Raw genomic sequence first — 4134 nt, forward strand, 5'->3', positions numbered from 1 at the left:
TGAACATAGCATCAGCGTTGCCAACACATGCCATACAACATGACATTATGCTAGTGGGACAGCATGACAACTGTCACCCAAAGCACATGGGCAAGGACATGTCCTTCTGTTACACATACATGATATTGCAATACACAAATCTAAACCATACCACTGTGGTAGTGCTGGACTTTGGCCAGCATGTGTTGTCTGCTAATTTCTGTCACTAACACACATGTTTACAGTGCAATTGTTGCAGCAGTAGCTGCATGTTAACTGCCACAGTGCATGAAGAGCTGAATGTGGAAAGAAAGTGTAATGTGTTAATGTGTGTCATGCACATGTTGAAACATAATTAAATGTCACATGACAATATTTGCACTGTATGTTTCGACCTATAACACATAAGCATGGCAGTTAAATGGTATGCATGCATAAGAGTGCATATACAATCCAATCACTGAAATGGCAAACAGCATTATGGCAGCATTACACAGTTGGAGCACATAGACAATAATTACAGACATGAGGGACCACCCTGATGGGGATGAACATCGTGAATGATCTCTTGGGCTATCTCCCTGAATGAGTCCCACATAGCAGGTGCCATATTTTGAAAAAACTTCCCTGTCCCTCATCTGTGTACGAAACACATCAGTCACCACATCACGGATCTGCTCCCGATAATCCTCTCACTATAGTTCCTGGCATCATCTCCTGTGGGGTGCAGCAGGGATGATGGCACATGCAGGTCTAACCTCCTCTTCATCATCATCATCATCATTATGACTGTCATCATCGGAGGACTCTGGCAGTGGCCAGGCATGAGGTCATCATCTACGTCTGATTGGCAATTGTCCGTGGGTCCAATGTTGTGTCAAGATGAATCATAACACAAGACAGAAGTTACATATGCATACCTGGTAGTCCCTGTCTGTATAACATACCCACTGTTACACAATGAACAGGCAGAGAACAGTCCTCATGAAACATCAAAATACATTATGCCCATTCTTTACCACCATATGCAATGTATGCCAGTAATCAAAAACATAATAATGAAAAGCAAATGGCTATGAGGCTGCATATTCCTATGAAGATCATAGCTGACATTAAACTGAAACTGCTGTGCACATATGCAGTTTGAGAGACATTAATTAACATCCCATCCATGTGTGAGTTCTGCATACCAGAATATGATAATGAAGGTGAATTAGCATAAATTGAAGGTCTCATTTAAAACACAATTGAAGATGAAATTATGCAAACATTGCAAAGTAGCACAATTATATTCAACAGATTTGCCTCTAGCGGATGGCTCCTCATGCACACACCAGAAAATGTCACATTATCTATACTTATGTACATGCCCAACAACATGTCAGGGACACTGTATCCATCACACAATGTTAGCAGCTTAATCAAGGCCATGTGATGGCATGCATAACAAAGCTTACCAGTGGAAGTCATGTCTTGACCTGAACAGTTGTTTATTGGCCAGCATTTAGCATGACAAGCATATGCAAAGCAAGCATGTGTAACATATCCTGACATTTGAAGAGAAGCATGTCTTGACACTGCCTCAAGCAACATTTATATAACTGTAATTTGATAAAAGAAAAATTGGAAAATGGCAACATAACATTATTGGGACCTGCACTGTTTAACAATGATGTCTGCCTCAGTAAACTGTCCAGCTGAGTGTCTGACAGGATGCCGGTGTTTCCATTATTTTTCTGTGCATGTGTTTCCCTGAGCAGTTATGTCTGCGCGTGAATATAAAATGTAGTCTATGTCTCTGTGCATGTAATGAGTCATATGAACAGCCACCAATTAACATTGTTAGAATAAAGACAAAGTGAAATGACAATAATGTGCTAAATATGAAAACCATATGACAAACAGCTGAGCCAGGCAGCATGGTCATTTGCTGACCCCACATTAGTTTAAAGAATACAACACTGGCAAATAGTAATAATGTTCAATCAAACACAGTCACAGCCTGTGACACATGAGAATCTAGTATAGGTTGTACAAAATTATTGTCTGTCTACAACTGTATGCGTGACCTACCTACATTTATTGGCAATCACTAACATGCAAAATGCAAACATCCTGCTGCTTGTGGATTATGAAATAGTGCAAAGAAATGCCTATACTCACAAGTACCCTAAACACAGGATAGAACAGTCTCTTGATAACAGTATGAACACTAACACAGCAGACATTCATTAAGTATGTGAATAGGCAGGTTATATGCAACAGATCAGTCAGTATACAAGAAAGCTGGGTATACACAACAACTCAATCACTGAAAACCACCTCCACACACACACATACAAATCTACCAACACATACAGTATAAGCAACAGGTGAGGCACTATATACTTATGTACTTAGGTTGTGGCCTACATTTCAAAAACTATATTCAAAAACATGTATTTCATTCAGACTTGTAAGCATAGATATAGTGTGAGTACTGCACTTGCCTCACTAGTGCATGATGGGTATTCCTGCATTATAAGCACTATACATGGTAATGCCAAAAATATGGGCCTGTAACAAGGATCAGATACATTTTATTTTACAAAACAGACAAAGTAAGCAACATACCTCTCTCCCTCCACTGCTTCTCCAGCCTGTGCATCCACTTGATGCACAGGGCATGGTTACAGGTCCTGTTCTTGTCACCTGCAAAAAGAAAACAGCAGCTATGAATGATGCAGTCTTCAAATAGCAGTGATATACATTGCTCAGATCAGGTTCTAAAATAATTCTGTTGAAGAACATTACAGAGTCACCACACACATTTATAATGTTACACACAACAGCAACTATGATTGATGTAGTCCTCAAACAACAGTATTATACATTCATCAGATCATGTTCATAGGTTCATAGGTAGGTACTACACTATCGGCCCAAGGGCCTAAGTAAGCCTAGCCAACAATATTCCCTGGCTTACGCTACCCAAGAAAGTTATTTTCCTATGACCCTGTTGAGCAGAGCCACAGAAGTAATCCCCGGGGTATATTTCCTATTTCCCACCCACTCATCAAGATTTTTCTTGAAGAGTACTAATGAGGAACTTTGCTTGACATAGATGGATTGCTTGTTCCAGAGTATGGGAAGTCTCTGAAACAGGAATCTATCCCTCCAGCATGTCCTGTTTATTGTGGTGACAAGGTTTAGGTCCCTAAAGAGTGTAGCATGGAGGGATTGGAATGTCTTTAGGTGTAACATGTCCAACAGCTCTGGGTTTGACATAGCTTTATATGTTAGGCAGAGATCACCTTGGAATAGGCGATATGCTATGGAGTAAAGCTGGAGTTTTTTGAGTTGGTCAGTGTAGGGCATATGTTTGAGGCCAGGAATTATCTTTGTGAGATAATTCTGTGGCCTTTCCGGCTGCTGCAGATGTCTTGTGATGTACATTCCAAAAGGGGTGTAATACTCTATAATGGGTCTAATGAGTGTCGAGTAGAGGGGAACAATGACCTCTTTTTTCCTGGATGAGAACCCTTTAGTGATGAGGTGCGCCATGTAGGAGGATTTCCTGACTACTGTGGTGATGTGATCATCAAAGGAGAGACTAGTGTCCACCTGGGTCCCAAGGTCTCTTATCACACATTCGGCGTTAAGTAGATTGCCGCCTATGTGGTAGTTCATGGGTACTGAGTTTTTACCAAAGGGGATGACGATGCACTTTTTGGCATTGAGCTTGAGGCTATGGCTCTGACACCAGGCAGCTGTCTCAGTGAGGCTGTTCTGTAGGATGTCCACATCATTTGGGGACTCGACTATGGCTCCTAGTTTGCAATCATCTGCAGACTTCATAAGCCAAAGGCCTTCTGCATTAGCCTGTACTTCAGAGAAGTAGATACCAAACAGGAGAGGTCCCAGGACTGAACCCTGTGGTACTCCACTTGTCACTGGTTTGAAGTCAGATTTGGAGTCTGCAACTTTTACAGTGTGGGTTCTGTCAGTGAACCAGTTGGCAACCCATCTTGTGATGTAGTGATTTATACCTAGTTTAGTGAGTTTAGCTATAATTCCAGAATGGGGGATGGAGTTGAAAGCCTTGGTGAGGGCAAGATAGGCTGTGTGCACCTCCTTACCCTCATCTAGGGCTTTGGTGACTGCCTCAAAGAAGTC

This window comes from Protopterus annectens, chromosome 5.part1 (genome assembly GCF_019279795.1).
Source record: "Protopterus annectens isolate FY-2018-M chromosome 5.part1, PAN1.0, whole genome shotgun sequence".
Classification (NCBI taxonomy): domain Eukaryota; kingdom Metazoa; phylum Chordata; order Ceratodontiformes; family Protopteridae; genus Protopterus; species Protopterus annectens.